Source organism: Chionomys nivalis, chromosome 9, assembly GCF_950005125.1.
Source record: "Chionomys nivalis chromosome 9, mChiNiv1.1, whole genome shotgun sequence".
Classification (NCBI taxonomy): domain Eukaryota; kingdom Metazoa; phylum Chordata; class Mammalia; order Rodentia; family Cricetidae; genus Chionomys; species Chionomys nivalis.
In genome coordinates this window covers 36,442,723-36,467,014 of record NC_080094.1, presented here as the reverse complement: position 1 = coordinate 36,467,014, position 24,292 = coordinate 36,442,723, and the positions used below count along the sequence as shown (strand labels likewise).

The following is a 24,292-nucleotide window of genomic DNA, read 5'->3' as shown; positions in this document are numbered from 1 at the left end:
TAAATTAGACCTCAGGGAGGATATTTTCAGGACAAATCTAGCTTGAGTTCTCTGGGTCCTGTGTCCAAAGTACATGGTGTCTTCAACAATAGCGACTTACCTTCCATGCCTGGGGAACAACCAAAGGCAGCAATAGTAGTTGTTGTAGGAGTCTCTTGTACAACACTGACTAGTAACTCAAAAGTGGGCTTTTCATGCCTAGTGTTTTGGTTTTTGTCAGATATCGTACAGCTCTTAGAGGAAACATTGTCAGCCTAGATGAAACAATTTTACTTAAACCATATACATAGTATATAATATACTGTATACAAAGACTTGTATGTAATATGTAATTTTAGACTGATGGATGATGACATGGTGCCTATGACTTTTTCAGGATGCATTGTTATTTTACCTGAGGAGGGCTGCTTTGGTGACAGAAATGCTCTGTGTTTAGCTGAATCCAAACAAACACCTTGGTTGTGCTATTTCACTAAAGCGTTGTAAAACTTCATCATCAGGGAAAATTGGGTAAAAAGATACACCCTCTGTGTGGTTTATTACAATCCAATATGTCCACATTTATCTCAAGGTAAAAAAGCTTAATTTCATAATGTCAACACTGGCATGTTGCTCATAATTTTGCATCTAGTGTGAGAAATGTACTGGCTCAGCACCACCACCAGCTGTCGGAGAAGCTGCCCCTCTGTGAGCTCACATGGCACATGAAGCAGATATTCTGCCATCTGTGCAAAGCCCTTCTTCAGGCCAGTCTTCCCACGGGCCCAGCAGGTTCTCACTTACTACTTTATTTTTTATTTTTTTCAACTTCAGAACATAAGCCATGGATATGTACATACAAATGCCAAGTCAGCGCAATTTCTATGTTCCACTCAAGTCTTTAAATCACGATTATGACACTGCCAGGCAGCGAGTAACTAAGGAGCACATATGCCCCAACAGATGGCTCACATGTCATGGTTTCTACCCCCAAAGTTCTTCTGCTTAGTAAACCTATCAATAAGCACATTAGGGATAAGCATTGTGGCAAGAGGAAAAAAGATGTTCTGGGTGATGGGATCTCAGATAATGAGCAAATGTTTGACCAGACCCTTTGACCTTAGAACTAATGTTGTAGAATCCAGACCTAAGGATGGAGGATCTTTAGTGGTGTTGTTATATTGTGTTGTTATTAGTCTGTCTGCGTTTCATTTTGTTTGATGAAAGCAGTAAAGAAGTCATCAAATACTTTGGATAATCTAAGAAACGTCTTCTTCAAGTATCCTGTGTATCAGTTAGTGACACAATGATATTAATTAACCATCTTCACAAAGATAAGCCTCAATCCTCCCATTCACAGGTCTGTGGGCCCAGTATCTCTCACACTTAGTGAAGGCTCTAATGGCAAGACATAGCAGAACAGAGAACAGGCCAAGCCACACATGCCTAGGTGAGGATTCTTTTTATATCACATCCAACACTCTGAAGTAAGTAGGAGTCTGTGACTAAGTCCAGTATCAATGCAGCAATCCCAAATGACCATAATAGGAGGAAACAAGAATATTTTCTGACTATTCTGTTATTTCAAAAACTTCTTTCTAGTGTCCTCTAAGATAAAGAGGCTATAGTAGTATTTCACAATATTCAAATGAGAAAACCATGGAATTAAAATATAAAGTTTTAACTGAATCTACACTGTATAACCCAACTATGTTTTTGGACAGGTTTCTCAACCTTGGCAATACTAACAATTTGGACTGTTCATTGTTGTTAGGGGATGAGAAGAGGACTGTCCTGTGTGTAAAAAGATGCTTAGTACATTTCTAGCCTCTCCTCCCTAGATGTCAATAACAACTTCAAGTCATGAAAACAAAAACTGTTTCCAGTTGACCCCCAAAAGCCAAATTTACCAGTGTTTTAGAATCACTGTCTTAGTGAAACATTCAGCATCCAAGGTATGCTGTGAATGGCCAAAGAGAAAATTCTGGTAACAAAACATTTTGTGTCAGTATAAGTAAAAGCACACCCCAATAACCTTGACTGTGTCCTTTTCTAGATTGTGACTCGACATATCACCCTTCGAGCCTTATAATGATCCTGTAAGGAAGAGTTTTACTTCACACTATTAATATTGGAATTAAGCAACATTAATAAAAAAAGGGTAAAACTCAAATTCAAATGAAGATCTCCTTGTTAAAATAAGTTTCTAATAGAAACTCACAGTCTTACTGCCTGCACAAGAACATCCTATCATTATATTCATGTCCATTCTGCTTTATAAAGCATCTTTTTATATATAAATGCATGATAATCAACAAGCTGCTAGCAAATGAGTCAGTCCTTTTTTAAGTATTTTATCAAGGATCTTTGATCATTCGCATCACAAACACTAAGTGATGAAAAAGTACTTACACAGTTTTCAGTTGCTCTGTATGGTATAGCTGCAACATATGTATGCCATCAAAAGCATCTGTGTTCTTCCAAGCCTACACCCAACTAAACCACCATCAAAAGCACAAGTTTCGAGTGAAAATTTTAACAGTTCATCTTACTGAGCCAATTGGTAGAAAACTCAAATTGGGAAATATTCGTCACACTTAGATCCTTCCAAGGTGTGTCCATCATCTTTAGAGAGCAATGCAAGGTTATTTCGCAAGTTTGCAAGACTCTAAAATGTTGGCAACAGCACTTCTCTACCCTCCCCATAGCTTACACTACTCATTCTGCACAACTTTGTCTTCCCCCAACACCACCTTCTTACTGGTACCAAACAAGACTCGGGACATTAGTTCTTCCGTCTCATTGGCCACTCACTTAGCAACTATTCTCTTCCCCAGATCTTCTCACAGATATTCAAATAGTCCTCCTTCTGGGAAGTTTTTGCAGGCCAGCCTGTGTGAGAATTCCCTTCTATGACTGTTCATTTCTCTTGCTTTGCTCTTTCATGGAAAAAAAAATATTAACTCTATTTACCAATAGAATACAACCTAGTCATAGATAGGAGCTGCATTTTGCTTATTATTCTTAACTCCAAAACCTCAGAGTGTATTTTAGGCCTTCAATAAACATTTAGAAAACAAGGGAATAATTGAAAAATTAAACAGGATTGATGGTTTTTTGATATGTACTGCATAGGTATACATGCATATGTATGTATGTATATGTATGTAGTTGAACTACTCTATCTTGACCACCCCACACTATGTATTCCAGAATATCCCCCTTGAATAGTGACTGTTTTTGTAGCTGGAATCATCACACTGCCCAGAATGTGCTGTCTTTGCTTCCTTAACACTGTTGTGTGTTTGGTGAGTCTTATTGAAGATTGGTATCAAGGGGAAGTAATATTACTGGATTTTGTGCACACAGCTTCAGAGTAAACATTTCTTCATGCTGAAAACTCCTTCCAACTCTACTTTGTTGGAGTATTCCTGGATAAATCATCCTGTGGATCCTATTGACAATGTATTGAGTTCCCAGCCCTAACTTTCCTTATATTTTTTTCCTTTGTGTTACCCTCATAAAAATGAGGACTAATAACTGTCTTCATCTTGCCCAGAATAGTTTATTCTTCTCCTTTATGGACTTTAGTCTTTCTAGCCTGTCTCTCCCACAATCCCAAGAAATTCTTGCAGGCATCTTTCTAAGCATGATTATTCTCATTAAAATAAAGTCTTGAGGATGGTTAAAGAGAAGATGGTCAATTAGAAACTACCTCTGCGGGAGAACATGAGCAAGGAAATCAGGACCACGAGGGGTGCACCCACCCACTGTGACAGTGGAACTGATCTATTGGGAGCTCTCCAAGTCCAGCTGGACTGGGACTGAATAAGCATGGGTTGAAACTGGACTCTCTGAACAAGGCGGACAATGAAGGCTGATGAGAAGCCAAGGACAATGGCACTAGGTTTCGATCCTAATACATGAACTGGCTTTGTGGGAGCGTAGCCTGTTTGGATGCTCACCTTCCTGGACCTAGATAGAAGTGGGAGGACCTTGGTCTTCATGTAGAGCAGGGAATTTGGACTGCTCTTCAGTATCGAGAGGGAGGGGGAGTGGACTAGGGGGGAGAAGTGGAGTGGGGATAGGGGGAGGGGAGCGGGGGGAGGGGGCAATATGTGGGAGGAGGGGGAGGGAAATGGGAAACGGGGAGCAGTTGGAAATTTTAAGTAAAAAAGAATAAAAAAAAGAAAAAAAAATTAGATAACACATTAAAAAAAAAAGAAACTACCTCTGCTTAACCACATGATGGAGGAGTATCATGAAAAAAAAAGAGACTATTTATATAAGAGAAAAAGCTTAAGAACAGCAGAAGAACATAAAGGCCAGTGGAAAGGTGTGAGAAAGGTGAAGGACATAGATAAGAGAACAGAGCTGAGGTGAGAGCTATGGAATCCTCCACTGGGAAACAGCCATGAACAGCCACCATCTGTTACCCTGCTGAGACACCCTACTCAGGTTAGAATAGGATTAATGATTGCTGCAGGGCAGTGGTGGCCCCTTCTGGACACCGGTACCATAAGAAAAAAAAAGCTGGAAAAAGAATGATCAGGCTTCTATGAAGAGAAATATACTCTTCTGTACTTGAGTGTGCATTTACTTATACTAACACAAAATATTTTGTTACTAGAATTTTCTCTTTGGCCATTCACAGCATACCTTGGATGCTGAATGTTTCACTAAGACAGTGATTCTATGACAATTCTTTTTTTTTTTTTTTTTTTTTTTTTTTTTTTTTTTTTTTTTTTTTGGTTTTTCGAGACAGGGTTTCTCTGTGGAGCCTATCCTGGAACTAGCTGAGACAGTGATTCTAAAGCACTGGTAAATTTGACCTTTGGAGATCAATTGGCATTAAAGGAAACAGTTTAGTTCTCATGACTTGAAGTTGTAATTGACATCTAGTGAGGAGAGGCTAGAAATGTTACAAAGCATCTTTTCACACGCAGGACAATTCTCTTCCCATCCCCTAACAACAACGAACAGTCCAAATTGTTAGTATTGCCAAGGTTGAGAAACCTGTCCAAAAACATAGCTGGGTTATACAGTGTAGACTCAGGTAAAACTTTCTATTTTAATCCCACGGTTTTCTCATTTGAATATTGTGAAATACTACTACAACTTCCTTATCTTAGAGGACACTAGAAAGAAGTTTTTGAAATAACAGAATAGTCCAAAAATATTCTTTGTTTCCTCCTCTTATGGTCATTTGGGGTTGCTGCATTGATACTGGACTTAGTCACAGACTCTTGCTTACTACAGAGTGTTGGATGTGATATAAGAAGAATCCTCACATAGGCACATGTGGTTTGGCCTGTTCTCTGTTCTGCTATGTCTTGCCATTAGAGCCTTCACTAAGTGCGAGAGATACATTTGGATCATATCCAGACCAAGGTAAAGTCATGTGCAGCTGATGTGCAGCCCAAATCGAGTTGTCACTGAGCTCAGCTGAGGTCAGCACACGTGTGGGCCTAGAGACCTGAAGATGGAAGGATCAATGCCAGTCTATAGTAATACTTTATTTATGTTTCAACAAATAAAGCTTAGCTTTGCCCTTCTGATGTTTAGACAAGCCTTTAATCCCAGGATTTGAGAGAGAGACAGGCAGATCTCTGTGAGTTCAAGGTCACCCTGGACTACACAAGATCAATGCTGAAACAAACCTAGGTGATGGTGGTTTACACCTTTAATCCAAGTACTAGGGAGTCATGCCCTTAATGCCAGCTCTGGAGGAATGTTAAATGGGAGGAGAGAGAGGATTAGGCTGCTTAGTCTTTTGAGTCTGCTTAGTCTGTGGTTGTACAGAGGTTGATAGAGGGAAGACTTCTCTAGTGACTTGGCTGTTTGCTTTTCTGTTTTTTTTTGGGGGGGGGTGGTAAACCACAATATCTGATTCTGGGTTTTTTATTATTCATGCTACACTAATCCCTGTGAAGATGGTTATTTAGTCTCATTGTGTCAGTAACTGATACACAAGATACTTGGGGAAGGCTTTCCTCAGATTCTCCAAAGTGTTTAATGACTTCTTTACTGTTCTCATCAAACAAAGGTTGCTGACTGAGATGGTCCAGCTTCATAGACTACTCAAGCCAGCACTTCAGATAAGCCTTGCACTCACCCATTACACTGAGACTGGACAACAAATAATAAGCTCACTCTCCCAGGCCTTGATTATTATCCCTATTTTCCCAGCATCTCCTAAAGGTTCCAACACCCCCAGGCAACAGGAATCAGTCTAGAGAACACAATGCCCACATTCCCAAGATGTGAGGTGGATGGGTTTTTGTCATTCAGTGGGTTGTAGATGTTTGTCATTGTTTAGGAGGTTGGTTACAAGTTGTTATTGGTCATGGTCAGGAAAAAAGCTTAGTAAAGATTCAAGGATCTCTTCTTTATGAAGGAAAAAGTGTGATGCAGTATAAAATGATGATATAAAAGGGTAGAATTTTAAACTAATTTTGAACAACCACTACTCTTACATTTTTTACATTGGTATGGATTTTGTATATTGATAAAATTTAATCTTATTCTTGCTATGATATATATATATATATATTTCTACTCTTGTTTAAGGTATTGTATCTATACAGCTTATTTTAAAAGGCTATGTAAAGCTTTTGTCTTTGAATGGTGCTTAGGATAATGAATACAGGTTAATACTCATCTGTAACTGTCACATTTATAATCATGTTAGGTATGTTTTCAAGGCCATACAGAGATATATTTTAGATAGATAGGTGAACCTCAAACACTTCAAAGACCTACAGAATATGGCATTTAAAATGTTTTAATAACATAAGGGTTTTCTTGACAATAAGACACATCTGTTCCTGGTAGCACAGTCTACTTCAAAAAAGATGGGCATCAAAGAACCTCCATATGAATTTTGCTTTCTTTATGCCAAGTGCTAGCCATTTTGGCAAGAAACTGTCCTTGCTTTGACTGCTGACAGCATGCTTTTCAAACTGGAACAAATGGACACAAAGAAAAGCAACTGCTGAACTTTATCAAAACAGGGTAGGATAGTCCTTCAAAATTCCTGCTTCACAGAAAATCCTGTCAGATATTCTAGGCCTGGAGAAGAAAGACAGATGTCCCAATGTTGCAGAGGAAAATTGAGTGACTGTCCAAGCAGCCAGCTTTTTTGTTGTTTCTTTTAGTTTGGGAAGCTGCTTGCTCTGCACTTCCTGTTTACTAAGGTAATATTTTATGTTTCTGGGGTCTTTGATGGAGTTGAAGACTAGGTAGGCATAATTATAGCTTTACTTAATTATGATATAAGATAAATTAGGAACAAAACTTTGGACTTGCCAAGATAAGATAAATAATGGGGTATTTTCTTTGATTCTGCCAAATGCAAATGGACTAGATGTTGTAAATATAATCCTTACTTGATAATTGTTCTTATTGTAAGTAGCTTTACTATGTTAGAGTTCTAACCTTTCTTTTTATTAAAAATTTTTAAATAAAATTTTAATTTATTTTTATTTTAAAAGGGAGAAAATGTTATGAAATATTCTTTTACAATGTGTGAAGTATGTCACTGTGGTTGGTTTAATAAAAAGCTAAATGACCCATAGCTAGGCATGATTTTCGGGGCAAAGAGAATGCTGGGAAGAAGGGCAGAGTCACAAGGAGACACCAGGAGATGCAAAGGAAGTAGCATTGGCAATACAGAATAAAGATAACCAAGCAATGTAAAATAAGGCCTATTAAGGCTGGGCAGTGGTGGTGCATGCCACTAATCCCAGCACTTGGGAGGCAGAGGCAGATGGATCTCTGTGAGTTCCAGGCCAGTCTGGTCTACAAGAGCTAGTTTCAGGACAGACTCCAAAACTACAGAGAAACCCTGTCTCAGAGGAAAGAAAGAAAGAAAGAAAGAAAGAAAGAAAGAAAGAAAGAAAGAAAGAAAGAAAGAAAGAAAGAAAGAGGGAGGGAGGGAGGGAGGGAGGGAGGGAGGGAGGGAGGGAGGGAGGGAGGAAGGAAGGAAGGAAGGAAGGAAGGAAGGAAGGAAGGAAGGAAGGAAGGAAGGAAGGAAGGACACAGATTAAAAGAAATGGGTTAATTTAAGTTGTAAGACCTAATTAGTAACAAGCCTACGCTATGGCCACGCTTTTATCACTACCTTGTCATTACTGGAGCACCAGAAGTCCCAAAGAAAAGGTCCAACAGCAGTATTTCAGAGCCTGAGCTGGGCAGAGCTGTGGAAACGGTAGTAAAAGTGCATCATGGGCAATGAGAAGCCTGAGATTCTCCATGAACACTGCAGAGTGACTTGTCTGAAGAGTTAGTTAATGAGTGGCTCTACCTGCACCACCACCTAGGTGAGCTACAATAGGGAAAGGTAAGAATTGTACTGAATCTGGCAGAGTCTTGCCACAGGATGTAAGTATACCAGGAAAGAACAGTAAAACGGCAACAGCCACGAAAACAACCAGATGAACAAACCCAAGACCCACACAGCTGAGATCTAACCAGAAAGTGAGCAGCTAGCAGCAAAGGTAAAAACATAAACATCTAGGTGTTTTCGCACCCCTTCACAACCTCACACAAAGTACATCAGAAGCAAAATTGCAGGTGGCAGGAAGCTAGGGTGGTGCCGTCAAACTAGGGACTTCCTGCAGGGAATGGAGTACCACACACAGACTTCCCACAGCTGGGAGGACAAACTGATGTAGCTTGTTAGAATTACGAGGTTATCAGGCCTCTCCCACTTGTAGAGTGAGCTACAAAATCAACCCAGGGATTAGAGAAAGCATATTCCTCTGCATTAGGAAGCAATATTGAATGGTATTATAGTATTTTGTACTTAGTTTTATTTTTTATTTCTATTATGGGTATATTCATCTAAACTATTTATACTTCAACTGTTTAATTGTTTTTGTTTTAGATTCTATGCTACCTAAATAGACCTTAAAACTATTCTTTCTTTTTATGTATCTATTCTACATTTATTATTTCTTGTAAGTCTAGCCCATGTACTTTTCACTGATACTTCCTTTTTCCCTTTTTACATTTCCTTCTCCTTTTACTTCTTAATCCTTAATGTGCTTGTTTCTAAAATACTATAAATTATGTTTTCTCAACCAATAGTTGAATTCCACTGCCTCTTGACCTTAATGGGAACACACATAAGGCACAGAAGCATCGTTTATTGCAGACTATTACTGAAAATGCTGCAAAATCACTGCATCTCTTACTGAAGTTAGCACCATACAAACTAAATAGTACTATGAAACATAAACCCCAGTGAGGACAGTTCACCAGGAAGACCAACACAAAACAAAGCAAACCCACAAAAGCAGTGAGAAAATGAGAATGATAAATCTGGAGGATACCTCCATCCAACAGATGTGCAAAACATAATGAACACAAAGGAAAGGTAACAACCCTCTACAACAGTGATTCTCAACCTGTGGGCCCTGACACTTTTGAATGAATGACCCTGTTACAGGAGTTGTATAGCAGATATCCAGCATATCAGATATTTCTTAGGACACATAAGAGTAGCAAAATTAGAGTTATGAAATAGCACTGAAAGTTTCATGGTTGGGGGTCAGCACAACATGAGGAACTGTGTTAAAGGGTTGCAGCATAAGGAAGGTTGAGAGTCACTGCTCTCCAACAACACGACTGCTCAGTACAGAAAACAGAGATAATGGGTCCCCTGACGTTCCTGTATTGGAAACTTAATTGTTAATGAAGCAGTGTTGATATGATGTGGGACCTTTAAGAGACGATTAGATAACGGAATAGGAATTTGTCAATGGAAGTGAGGAAAATATATTAGAAGGGGCTCCTTCACCTGAGAACATTATACAGATGGAACATATCGTATTTTGCAATACATGTGGATTTATATACAAATGTATTCATGTAACAACAATCAGTGAAAAAAACAGGCCATGGATTTGGGAGAGGATGTGGGCAGTGATATGGGAAAGTTTGAAGTGAGAAATTATTTAATTATATTATAATCTCAAAAGTAAAAGAATAAAGATGTATTCATTCTCCCCTGCTCTCCGTCCTTTTTATTTATTTATTTATTTATTTATTTATTATGTATACAATATTCTGTTTGTGTGTATGCCTGCAGGCCAGAAGAGGGCACCAGACCCCTTTTACAGATGGTTGTGAGCCACCATGTGGTTGCTGGGAATTGAACTCAGGACCTTTGGAAGAGCAGGCAATGCTCATAACCTCTGAGCCATCTCTCCAGCCCTCTCCGTCCTTTCTTCACTGCTGCTTTTTACAATGGTGTGACACAGCAAGAACACCCTGTCTAGATCCAGGAGCTTGGCATCAGGGTTCTCAGCCTCCAAAACTGAAAGGCAAATGAAGTTATTTTTTATTGCAAATTATCTAGCACTTAAGAATTCTGTTACAAAAGGACACAGTGAACTGAGACAGATTTCCAGATCCCTGTCTACTATACCCAGAGAGAAATAAATAATAGTATCATCATGTCTGCTGACTTCTTGTGTCTTTGTAGGTTGCTATCCCAATAAATGCTGTTCCAAATGACTTGTTGCATATACTCTCTGGTTGTTCACCTTTGTATTCTATGCAGGTTCCCTCTGTATATACAGAAACCATGGAGAGGCACATATGAAAACATAAAAGTAATACAAAGCCAAGAGAGAATAAAGGTTATGGGAAGATACAGACAGGAGCCAAAGTGTTCTCAAGTTTTACATATGGTATTTGAACAAGAAAACCATTATCTAATCTTTTTAAGTATAAAAAGAAAAGGTTAAGTCAATAACTGCTATAAAATTTAAAAATAGTCATGAAAAATTGCACAGCCTCTTTTTCTACTTAGAATTCCTTAGCCTGGCCTTGAAAATGGCATCAATAGCCTTTGAAATGAAATCACACCAGCTGCTAGAGAGAAGCTGGCTCCAAGTTAGGAAGCATTGGGATTACCAAGATGTGAGTGATGCATAGGTCTCCTCTATGACACATTAGGATACCATTTTCAATGAATCTAAAAATGGGTTTTTTAACCCAGAGAGGAAATTCATCTAAAATTAATTTTTTATACTTCTTGGGAATGGTAAGAACTTAAATAGTACATATATGATTCCCACAGGAAATGTAATTGGCATTCTCCATCCTAGCTCTGTACAGCCTAGTAGAGGAAACACAGATGACTAAAAGGATAATTAAAATATAGTTATTATCATATATTAAATAAAACCATTCCAGAAAGATAGCTGACCCAAATATAAGAGGGAAATCAAAATATATTTTACAAGAACATATCCAAAACTAAAAGACAATCATTCTTAAATGGGGAAGGTAGTGTTTAATCATCAAGAAAACAATATGTTGGGCATGGAGGTACATACCTTTAATTCCAGCACTCCGGAGACAGAGACAGATGAATCTCTGTGAGTTCAAAGTCAGACTGGCTTACATAAAGAGTTTCAGGCAAACAGAGACTACATAGTGAGAATCTGTCACAAAAAAGAGGGGAGAACAGGGAGAAATGAAAAGGAAAAGAATACTCGTGGGTTGGTTGGTATGTGATATCATCACAAGAAACAAAGTTTTAGAGTGTAAGCCCCATGGCAGGAAGAGATACTTACAGTACACGTACCTGACATACACTTCCATTAAACAATAAAAGTAAGGGATCATAAAGAAGCAAGAGACATCAACTGACACTCACAAAAGAAAACATTTTCTTTTTTCTTTTTTTTTTTTTTTGTTTGTTTGTTTTGTTTTTGTTTTTTTGAGACAGGGTTTCTCTGTGGTTTTGGAGCCTGTCCTGGAACTAGCTCTTGTAGACCAGGCTGGTCTCGAACTCACAGAGATCCGCCTGCCTCTGCCTCCCAAGTGCTGGGATTAAAGGCGTGCGCCACCACCACCCGGCCAAAAGAAAACATTTTCATGAGCAAGAAAATTTGAAAAATGCAGAAAGACAATGAAACACCACTACACGTCTACCAGAATGGTTAGCCACTCACAGTGCCTATTGCTAATAAGAATGAGAGACAAGAGGAATTTACAATCATGGCAGAGGAGATAAAATTGGGAAGAATATTTTGGCAGTATCTTTTAAAACTAAATGTTTACCTACTCTATAATTCCTAATACATAATAGGAGAAAGGAGTGCTTATTTCTAAGAAAAGATAGGGACAAAATTGTTCACAGTAACATTATTTGAAAAGAATAAGAACCAAAGATACATGTGGTCATGAATATTAGGATGTATTATAATTAATGTCACCCACAATGGGAAACTGTGCACAAATAACATTAAAAGAAGTGTAGCTGTACACAACAACCTAGGAAAGATTTTATGGCACATTACTGAATCAAACAAATTGGGCTTAAAATTATATTGCTGCATGGTACCATTTATACAAAATTCTAAAATGTGCATGAATCACTACAATATATAAAATCAAGGCGTGTTTGCCCTGAGAATGAGGAAATATTCATTAAGAGTGTTTTCATGAAACTGGATATTGCCATTCCTTGTCCTGAGTAGTGGTCACATGGGTGAATTTGTTTCAGAATAAGTGATTTGTATGTTACTAGTCAGGCAATTTTCTGCATGAACAGGATATTTACTTAAGGAAGTTTTTCTAGAGATAAAATGTAATGTGGGCCTTTAGGGAGGGCTCAGCAGTTAAGAGCACTTAATGCTCTCATAGAAGAACCAGGTTCAATTTCCCACAGTTACATCGGGAGGCTCACGATCACATGCAACTCAGTTCCAGGAAATCTGATGTCCCCAAACAATATCTACAGGCATTTGTAAACAGAGTGTGTATACATACATTCAAGCACATACATACAAATAAATTAAATCTTTAAAAATAATGTCAAATTTCTCATAAATTTGTCATAAGCCTCCTGGCAAAAATCCACGAAGATCTGATATTTGAGCATCTTCTTTCTGAAACAGAAGCAGCTTAATGCCATCCACTCATCTATAAGATCCCAGTATTGTCTAGCTTTGCCATGTCATGAAGGGATCATTTGAAAATGAAACTGTGAGAAACTGAGCTAAGGTTACATAGCCAGTGAGATGCTGTGTTATGAAAAGAGCTTCAGGCCAAACTGATACCCTAATTCTTTCTACTGTCGGTATATCTATGTACTATAACCACTGGCCCCATAAATACTTACTGAATATCATATATGATTAACACTATTTTATTTGTATCAAATAAATGAGCTGGCATCTACCAACTACTTTGCCATCTACTAGAAATTCAGCATTGCATTGCTGAGTCTCGTTCATTCATGTTCTTCTCCAAAGTACACAAGCCTGCTTCAGTGAATATTTTCTCCATGAAACATACCTCTGTGATAGCTATTGTTGACAAATTTATCTGTATTGCCATTTCCTGTTCTCAAAAATGCAACAAGCCATATCCCACTTCCCTGATGAAAGTGAGCTACTCCTCAATAGGTTTCATGAGGTAATGTTTTTGCATTGAGTACTACCAAAGAAATGTTTCTGTCCTTACTGCTTGTGGTTGCCCACGTTTATGTAATTTCCTCGGTTCTTAAGAGGCAGAGCCTTGTTCTAATTATTACAGAAATAAAAATGGATGGAACAAGCATTTGATCATAGAGAACTGAGAAGCTTTGATAAGTCTGATGCTGCTATTGCATCATTTAATAGCTGAGCAACTCTGGGATGTAACTGTTAACTATGTCCTTGTTTTTATAAATCTTTATTCCCTTTTCCCAAACACAAATGCTTCTGAATTGGTCTACCAAAGTCTTAATTTAGGTTATCAGTTGTCACTCCTCCTAATTAGAACCAAGAAAAAATTAATGACCTTGGGTACCTACAGCACAGGACAGACAATCACTGTAATGACCTCAGATAAGTCTGACTCTGCAAAACAAGAAGACGGACCTGAAGAAGCAGCAATTGTGTGCTGGTAAATTGTCTTTCTGAAGCTTTCTATGGGATGATAATAACCATAATTGCCATTATAATCATTAGAGAAGCTGATATTTATTGGGGGGCTTATTATGTTCCAGACACTTGGCTGAGAGCGTGACACCATATTGAGGCCATAGATGGGTCCCTGTGCGAATTTTAAATCTCCACTTATGACCCGTGATAGGCAACCAAAGGATTATGAGCAGATTGTGATACATAGTTCTTGCTTTCACCTCTAAATTAAGTGGACTGATTGCCTCCTTCGTGGTGTTGCCAAGATAAAATACCTTCATTCCAAATAATAAGCACATGATTCATTGGCTATGTCTGAGGGCTCGGATAAAAATGTAAGAAGCATCATTTTCTTTGGCTGTCACGGGCCCAGCATTAATCTTAGAGTGAAATTAACCAGAGCTGAAGTCTGGCTGCTTGTCTTCACTACCCTCATCTCTCAATTTGGTTACAAAAGGCAACTCACAAGAATTTCATGACCATTATGTGAGGTAGATTTTGTAATGTTCCTACAGGATTAAAGGTTTTAAGGTTTATAGAGTGTCGTTGCCCTGAGCTCAGAAGAGGAGACAGGAACCTCCCCAGTGCCTTAAGATTGAGCGGGAGACAAAGATCCACACACAGGTCTAGGGATCTCCACCCTGGGCAGTATGGTGGCCGGCTTGCTACCTAGGGCCGTTGTGATATCCTGGCCTGAGCTGCTGCCCCAAGGGCCATGTCTACGCTGGTGACCCTATTGCAGCTGTGGTCTGTGTTGATATCTATGGCTCCTGTTACCACTGAAGACCAAGATCGGAGGAGTACACAGAGTTTGATCTACCCCACCCTGACTGCAACATGAGGGACAACTGGTCCTATTACCCATTGGCTGTGGCACGGAGAGAGCAAGTCCCTGAACAGCATGACTGAGCTGATTTTGTCAGCAGGGGTGCTGGAGAGCTGGTCCTGGCCCCATTGTCAAACACGTGATGTCACTGGCAAGGGAAAGATGCCCTCCCCTCCACTCCTGGCCACCGATAGCAGGTAGGAAAGCTCACCCAGCTCCTCACCAACTTCAACACTAGGGAGAGCAGGTGCCGCACCTTGCCTAGGCAGCACAGTGAAGCTGACCTTATTGAACAAGGGTCCAAGAATGAGAGCCTGGGAAGTCTGGCCCTGCCCCCATTTGCCGTGATGTGGAGTGTGCTAGAGAGAGAGGGCCCCTTGACCCGACCCCTATTATATATAAGAGGTATGGCCTCGAGATCACAAGAACCAGTGAGCTGGCCCAGCATCCCACTGGCTACAGCACTTGGAAGAATGGACTCTATACCTCACCAGTACTGCTGACCCAGCAGACAGGGGCATGGGTGAGCAAGCCCTAAGGTCCTGAGAGTAGCAAAGCTGTTCCCACATCCCTGTCTGCCAGGTGGTGGTGAGGGAGAGGGAAAGACGTCCTCCCTCCATTACCCCTTCGCACCTGCTGCAAGTGAGGGAGCTAATCCTGTCCCTCACCAGATACAGCACTCAGGATAGCAGGCTCTGTACCTTGTCTGAGCAACAAACACAGTAGAGTTGACGCCATTGATGGTGACAAGGGTGAGCCACGCTGGGAATGGAAGCATGAAAGATCAGGCCCCTAATATTCCATGTGGTGTCATGGGCAAGGGAGAGAGACCCCACCCAGCACATGTGTGTCCTGTAGCTGGTGGGAGTGTTGTCCTTGAGATCACAAAAGCAAGGGAGCTGGCCCTGCCTCTCACTCTGCAGAGTGAACCCTATAGTCTGCCTGGGCAACACAGTAGTGTATGGTTGGGCAAGCCAGCCTAAGGACACAAGTGGGAGAATTGGTCTTGGCCCTTGCTGTTTATGACAAGGTATGAACTAGCTGGAGTGCTCACTCTGGTGTTGAGAATGAGGGAAAGCTGGCAGGCTGACCAACCTCGGCCACTACCGAGACCCAGAATCAGGGCTGAGTTGTCCCACCCCATCTATGATCTGCTGGAGTACATGACGGGGCCTGCCCTGCAGACCCAAAGCTGCAGGATCTCCATGACACAGGACAACCACAGGATATCCAATAGAAGCACCAATGAGAGTCCAATATCTATGGTATAGCAAAAATCAGAGGCTTCGAACCAGACCAATGATTCATTGCAATGAACACTTGCAAATCATGATACATGGACTAAAGGGACTCACTGTGGCACTAGAGCTTCCACTAAGAGATGTTTTTTTTTTTTTCTTTTCCTTTAAATTTTATTTTGTTTTGTCCTGGGGAGGAGGTTGCAAGGGTAGCATGAATAGGAAGGGATGGGGAGTTGAGTGGGCTCAAGATGCATAATGTGAAATTCACAAAGAATCATTTCAAAAAGTTAAATTGGATAAAATAATGATCTGTAGAGTGACTTGCCTTTAGTACCAGAATCCCCACAATAACAAAACAACACTCCATATATAAGGGGTCAACAGTGGATAAGACACAAGACATTTTTGTAGAAAAGTCTCTTAGTTGATCTCTAAGGGCTATTTAAGCCCAAAGCCTGCTATCTGTGAGTGGGAACCTTTTTGCAAGGCTACACATGGACCTGTCTCTTAGTGCCCGAGCTCTCAGAAACGTGCCTGAGAAGTCAATTGCAGGCTTGTCCTTCACCTTATTCTTTCCGTCTCTGAGTCCCGGACAAATGAAAATGCTTCTGTGGACCAAAATAATCTTTGTTTTTCCTGTAAATATGCAATTCCCCTGACAGTACAAAAGCCTGGCAGAGCTGCAGAATATTCTGTTTTCTCATCCCTGTCTTAGACTTCCTAGTCAGAAGCAAGTACCAGATGCATGACTGAGTAAAAGAAAGAATGGCAAATATCTCCATACATCATCACATCCTACTTGAGCAAGATGTTTCTTAAGTACATGATTGGGAACACCTGCAGCTCAGCAGCCAGCCAGGCTCCCTGCTGCTTTCTCATTCCGGAGAACAACTAAACTTTCTCCCTTCTTATTGCTGTGCTATCCGTTGTACATCAAGCATTAGCTCCTTGGAGGTCGTCCAGGAAAAAGAAGCACAGGTTGGAATGTTGCACATGCAGAGGAAACAAGCCTATCTACTTCCCAATAAGCACGAGAGTTGGCTTTCCACAAATCAGACGAGTCTTACCATTTGAAGTGGACCTGCTGCTCAACCACATGTGACCCCACTTCTTACATCTAATTATTGATGTAGGACAAGACATCTCCTGGTGGCTGAATTCCAGGTGGTTCTAAATACTGCTGCCTCCAATGTTCCAAACCTGGCTTTTGACAAGAAATAGAATACAAGTAAACGTGTAGTTCTTATTGAGTTAATTAACCACAAACTCATCTGTCTGTCTCCCCATGTGTGTATGCATGTGTTTGTGTCTGTATGTTTTAAGTATGATGCTAGCAGACAAAATTCATAGGACATCTGGCAGCTGAAGAGGGAAGAAAGCTACAAATTGGGATAAGACAGATATAAACTGAAACATCCAGGAGGAGGGAAGAGGATCATGAGTTTGAGGTCCATCTCAAACAAGCAAACAAAAACAACAAATAAAATAAGCAAAAGGCTAGACTTCACAAGTGTGAGTTGCAGACAAACCACGGAAATGGAATGAAATATATATTAGCTCCTATTTCTTACATTAATATGTGGTGTCCCATGTAGTCCAAGGCCAGTCATACTGTGTGTATCCACATGCATCTGGGCTCAGAGTCAGAGGAGTGGTGCAACAGAGTCCAGGGATAACAGGGTAGATTCAGCACTGGTAATTCACATGGAAAAGGGAAGCCATCTGACAAGTGGCAAGTGTGTACACTATGAAAAGAGAATGCAGATCTCTAATGACACATTGTTACTATATACAAAAGGAAATTTGGGGCTATATAGTTCAGCCTAGAACAAGTCTGACACACTGCAAGTGACCTCAGTTTTCCATCAGGTTAAATTCCCTGATACAAGTTATCTGACCAAAGTTAGGTAAAGGTGGATTGAGAAACAATAAATGAACTTACGCATGGAACTGTGGTACTTTACAGTCATCATCTGTGATTCTCAAAAGACAATTTACAAAAGTAAATTGGATAAATTACCCCCCAAAGAAGACACACATCTGTCAACAAAGCTGTGCTTTGAATTTATACCTCTCCAGTTCCATATACAAGATGATAACTGTGCTGTTTTCCTTTCCATCCAGTTTCCTCTTGCTGCACAAGTTCCAGTAAAACTCAATGACTTTCCAGTGAGTGAATATGTGTACAATGCATGTACACATGTGTAAATCCAGATGCAACGTTTTCACAGACTTCAGCACTACTCACTTTGAGCCCCTCCTGCATAAACCGGAAAGCTATTCTGCAGCTTGCTGCCACAAGAAAACTACATTTTAGCCAATTTCCAGAGGAATATGATGACTGCATCACCTTGAGTTTTGGCAGGATACAGGTGGTGAGTCAAAATAGTCATGTTTAATAAATGTACAAAGGTGAGCATAGGCTACAAGGAGCCACTCAGAGTGGGTAAAGAAACCACAGATGAACTGCTTTGGAAAGCCAGGATACTGGGAGACTGGGGGAAGAAGCATTGCAAAATACTGGTGAGCTATGTAACGATAGGAGCAGCCAACCCACTATGGCTGAAGTTACAGGCCTAGCTCCTTCCTTCCTAGCCAAAGACAGAGGCTTACTCAATAGGAAATCAGCAAGCATGCATGGCTATGGAGTGAGTCATCAGTTAAGAGAAACTTCATAGAGCAAGGACATGAAAGAGAACAGATTTGGAGAGAAAACAGGCTGATCCTCTCAGGCTAGTTAATTCTCTTCTTACCTATTTTATTTTTAGGGACCCATGGCAATTTATTGTTCATCTTAATAAAGATAATCCTCATATTTAAACTATCCCCCCAAAAGTTAAAAGGTATGATTGCATTAACTAATATTTACTGGTCATGGTGAATATCCACATCATTCAACTTCTTGGGTTTGCTTTTTAAAGTTAACAGTGATGAACCTGTGGAAGTAATTTATAGGCAGAGGCTGTTTGTTCATTTCCTGGCTGCCCAGACACAAAATAATCACACAGAAACTATATTAATTACAACACTGCTTGGCCTATTAGCTTAGGCTTCTTATTAAGTAACTCTTACAGTTTAAATTAACCCATTTCTATTCATCTGTGTATCACCACAATACCGTGGCTTACTGGATAAAGTTCCGGCATCTGTCTCCTTCGGCAACTATGGGGCATCTCTCTGACTCCACCTACTCTCCCTATATATCTCTTTTCACATTTCCTGCTGGCTCTATTCTACCCTGCCATAGACCCAAAGCAGATTCTTTATTAACCAATGGTAATAAAACATTCACAGAATACAGAGGGAAATCCCACATCAGCAATTTTCCCTCTTTGTGAAACCTTTGAAGGTCAGTTGCACCTCCAATAACCGTCCCAATGACTAAGATTGGTGGAACAGTTCTTTCTCCAATCATCTTGGGAAGAATGTCTTGAAACTGGATACCATATTCTAGCATATCCAACTCCACAAATTTATAGTTGACGCTCATGTCATGGAAAATCTTTTTGGCCATTGAACAATAAGAGCAAGATGCTTTTGTGAAAATCACCACACAATTGTTAGAAATTGTTTCCTAAAGTTCTGGCAGCTGGAGTGTCCTCTGCTTCTCTCTCTCTCTCTCTCTCTCTGTTTATAATTGCAATATTTCTCCTTTCCCTTTCCTCCCTCCTAACAGTTCCTTATAGTCCTCACCACTTTCACTCAAATTCATGGACTCTCTTCTCAGCAATTTGTAATTTCATGCATTTGTATGTATATGCACATATATATTCTTAAGTATAACCTATTCCATCCTTATAATGTTACCTATTTATATGCTTTCAAGACTGACTGGAACTGGACAGCTAATTGGTTTGCTCTTCCTTGGGGAATACCCTCTCTCCAGCTTCTAGTTTTGCCCAATTGCCTATTGTTCTTTGTATAGGATTGGGGCCTCTGGAATTCCCTCCACACACCCACACACATCCACACCTATACACACACACACACACACTCTTTCTCTCACACACACACACTTTGGTATGTTTCTTACTGACATCTTTGTTCAGCTCTCACTTGGGTAGTCATGTTGGTGAGATTTTTAGGTGTGGCTTCTGACATTTTTAGGAGACATAATCTCCCTGACCCTCTGGGTCTTACAATATTTTCTCCTTTTCTTCTGCAACATTCCTGAGCCTTAGGTGAAGGAGTAGTTTAGAAGATTATCCACTGGGACTAGGCTCGCTTTTAGAAATCATGAGAATGAGATAACCAGAAGCCACATGGTGATCCTAATAGAAAAATTGCAGAGATACATGAGGCTGTCATAGCAGTAAAGAGTGGTGTCTGATATAAACCACCCCCTTAATCAATAATACAAGGTTCTTTATAATGCTGGAAACAGGCGTGGGCTTTTGATTTCATTTAAACAGTAATTCAGCATAGAATCTCCCTGTACATGCCTAAAACTTTCTTCCTTTTTTATTCTAATGTCACAGCAAGCCTCAATGAAATTAAAGAATATGGAAAGCCTTGGGCTCTAGAGTGACCTTTCAATATTCTAGGAGACAGCTCTACATCTCAGAGCAAACACAATGTAGAAGCATTACTTTTAGGCATTCAGAGAGGGTAAAAAATAAAACAAACATTAAAATAGTATTCTGTGGGATTGAAGAGATGGCTCAGTGGTTATGAAAATTGAATGCTCTTCCAGAGGACATGAGTTCAATTCCCATTACCCATATGGTAGCTCAGAACCATCCACAACACTAGTACCAAATGATCCAATGTCCTCTTCTGTTCTCCATGGACATTGCAAACTTGTGGTACACAGTCATACATGTAGTCAAAACATGCATACACATAAATATTAAAGAAATTTTAATTATGAAAGCAGTATTCTGCACTGTTCCTCTACACTGGAATACCCTTCTCAGAGAATATTCAAGGATAAAAAATAAAGGAGTGGCTAGGGCATCCCAAGACTGTTTTAGATTTTCATGAGACTTTTTATAATCCCTAGGGCCTACCAGGGAATAAGCCATTTCTCCAAAGTAAATCCAGAACTGTGAAAAAGAGAAAATAATCTTTCAAGATCTATGAAATCAAATAAGTAATGTTTTAATGAAAGATTTTTAAAACTCAGATAAGCATAGGAAGCATTAATAAAATATAGATGATAGGTAATAGATACAAATAAAGTAGATAGATAATAGATAGATGATAGATAGATAGATAGATAGATAGATAGATAGATAGATAGATAGATGATAGAGTGAGTAAGTGAGGTAGTTTGACTAGGAATGGCCTCCACAGCTCATGTATTTGAGTGGTTGGCCCATAGAGAATGGCACTATTAAGAGGTGTGGTCTCATTGGAGTAGATGTGACCTTATTGGAGGAAGTGTGTCACATTGAGATCTCAGATACTCAAACAAGGCCTGGTGTCACTTTTTACTTCTACTGCCTGTGGATCAAGACATAGAACTCTCAGTTTCTTCTTCAGCACTATCTCCGCCTATATACTCACCATGACAATAATAGACTAAACCACTGAAACTGTTAGCCAGCTCCAATTAAACGTTTTCCTTTATAAGAGTTGTCATGTTCATGGTGTTTCTTCACAGCAATAGAAATCCTAAGACAGATAGATGATAGATAAACAGATAGATGATAGATGATAGACAGACAGACAGACAGACAGATAGACATATAGTAGAATAAATGGAGAGGTTATAGAGAGAAATAAAGACGGGGAATTAAACTATATCATGATAAATCATAGTAATAATCCAGCAAATGCTAAGGAGAAAAAGGAAGTAGACTCCCTTTAAGGAGCATCATAAGAACCCCTAACCCTCGTTTAAAATATGTTCCTAGACAACACTTTAGAACATAATATAAATATGGAAGCCTTGAACAATAACTTTCAATAATTAATTGCCAATTGACGCACTCTTGCTTTAGTTCCATATAGACTATAAAAAGTAGAGTTCTAAACTGAATGTTGTCAGTTATCAAACTCACAGAGTGAGCAAATCCCACGTGGAGATCTCTGTCTGGGGAGGGGTATCCCCTCCAAAGATAACTAGAAATGCAATTTTGTCCTAAAAGCTTGCAAAGTCCCTGACTTATAATAAAGGCCCAAATAATGAGAGATCTGTAACACTATCATGACCGTCTTCTGTTCCTAGAGAGAATATGGTCATCTCTCTGATTACATGCTAAAACACTGACCATACTGAGCTTCTGATGCTCAAATTTGCCAGGGTTATCTGCCATTCTCCTTATTTATTTCCCCCTTTTTGTCTCCTGTGAATACCTGTTTTACCCTGTCGAAACCAAACTTGGTCTGGAAGAAAAAGAATCGCTGTGCATTTATCTTTTGTTACAGTTTTCTTTTGTACTTTTTCCTTTGTACTTTTTCCTGTATTATTCGACTTTGTGAATTAAAAAAGAAATGAGTGTAAAAGACCAATATTCTACATGTTGCCTTCTGCCATTCTTCTCGGCATTTTTAGCAAGAGTTAGGCCCACACAAGACACGTGGTGGGCAGGGAAGCTCTGCTTTGATTTCAGTCTCTGACTCGGTCTCATTTCCGCTACAAAGTAGGGCAGTGATGTGCAGCAACAGCAGCAGCAGCAGCTCTTTCACTCCTTTGATTTCAGGGCTACAAAGTTGAGCTCTTTCAACTCCAGATGGGCCAATGCACAGCACACAGCTCTGTGTGGCCTCACTGCTGTGCTATTCTCTGACCCCTGCTCAGAGGTTGGGTAAGAGGAATAGAAGCAAAGTCTTACGCTGCAGGTTGACCTAAGCATAGAGAATCTGTGTAGTGATGTACTGAGGAGAAGGAAAACTAATGAGGCCAGAAGTCAATTACATGTGATGGCCTCAAATCCAAAAATTTCACGTCTTACTCTCCCAGTTCAGTCTCTCCATGATTCCTGCTCTTGTGTTTGCTGAGGGAATGTGCACCCTGTTCTGTTTCCTCCCTTCTCCTGAGCACCTCAGCCTTTCTATTTGCTCACGCATGACCCCTCTACTCCCTTCAACCTTTTTTCTCTCCCCAATCAGTTAGGAGCCCAACCCTTTGCTTGGGTGCTCAGCTACCACCACTGCATTAAGAAAAGTCTTGCAGCAGAAGACACAGCAGGATGAGCAACGGGAAACTGGTTATACGACACCAGAGTGAAATAATAAATAACTAAATAAGCAAATAAATAAATAAACAGGGAAACTTAAGTGGAGCAAAGTGAAAGAAGCACTTTCCCCAGCCAGAAAATATATTTAGGGAATTTGGTCTCTAATTTAGACTGCAAGATGGCAAGTTATGCCTTTGCCTCCAAAAGCAATGCCATCTTCTGAGAGTCAAACCAAACAACATTGGTCCCTCTTGAAAAAGACTTTGTGAAGGCTCATTTTATATAAATATTTTAATTAATAGATACCTTCATCCAACATGAGAAGCATTACACATTAACACTCACCCGAGACCTTGAAATTAGATTGATTATCTGCATCTTAATTTGCTTTTCTCGACACTGCTAATTTATTTTTAATAGGTCTGTAATTTAGCCCTCTCGATTTCTTATTCTGCTTGGCAGACTCGAATGCCTCCAGTGCGCCAACCTGTCTCTGTAACCTTTAGGCGCTGCTGTCTGCACAGTGTATTAATTTTTAAATTATCCAGCTTAGTGTGAGGAAAAACTTCAATTAACTTCCATAGGCAAGCTAAGCTAATACTGCTTTGCTTTTTAAGCGGAGCTGAAATGTAAATGAAGGCGAAGGCTAGTTCTAAGAAGACTGCTGATGGAGCCAGGAAATTCTTATCATACACTGCATTCTCTGCTACCCTTAAAGCATCATCCTTTGTTGTGAAGATGAGTGCTTCTCTATGACTCCACACAGCAGCTCCCAGAAAAATGGGGAATGGAAGGCCTCTCACTATTGTGTTTACAAATATGTCCCAGGCACCGAGAGCAATGACTAGAGAGGCTGTGTAAAATTATGAAATGAAGTTATTATAAGTACAAGATTATGTATATGCAAACTACTCGTGTTTTCTAAAACTGGAGCAATTTTTTATTGAAAACACACAAAAAAGAAAGAGTAGAAAAATATGGTCTGGGGAAAATAAAGGAAACAGGAAAAGTTAGTCACTAAAAATAAATAAATAAATCCTCTCCCAGACTCCATATTCTGGCTTACAACTTCAGCAGAAGATTTCTGCTTTACCAGAGCCCAAGTCAATATGAGGGACCCTAGGGAAGACACCACCCACCATCTGCTAATATTTCTTAAAGTCTGTCCATTAGTCCCCATTGGCAACCTGTCTCCTG

At 39.8% G+C, this 24,292-nt stretch overlaps 1 pseudogene; it reads right to left on the bottom strand.

Annotated features, from left to right (window-relative positions):
- Nucleotides 1-15,833: 15,833 nt before the first annotated feature.
- Nucleotides 15,834-22,231, bottom strand: LOC130880961 (glutaredoxin-2, mitochondrial-like; annotated as a pseudogene).
- Between the last annotated feature and the right edge of the window lie 2,061 nt (nt 22,232-24,292).